The sequence below is a fragment of the Salvelinus sp. IW2-2015 genome, unplaced genomic scaffold (genome assembly GCF_002910315.2).
Source record: "Salvelinus sp. IW2-2015 unplaced genomic scaffold, ASM291031v2 Un_scaffold8269, whole genome shotgun sequence".
Taxonomy (NCBI): domain Eukaryota; kingdom Metazoa; phylum Chordata; class Actinopteri; order Salmoniformes; family Salmonidae; genus Salvelinus; species Salvelinus sp. IW2-2015.
Window position 1 is genome coordinate 10588 of NW_019949529.1, and position 215 is coordinate 10802.

A 215-nucleotide genomic window follows, 5' to 3' on the forward strand; every position below is an offset into this window, starting at 1 on the left:
TGTTGCCATAGTCTTTTGGGTCGCCGTGGGTGACGGGCACAACAAATTGGGAATCATTGCTGTTGTCACACCCTCACTTAGAGATCCTTTTTATGTCTCTATTTTGTTGGTCAGGGCGTGAGTTGGGGTGGGCATTCTATGTTGTGTGTTCTATGTTGTCTATTTCTATGTGTTTGGCCGGGTGTGGTTCTCAGTCAGAGGCAGCTGTCTATCGG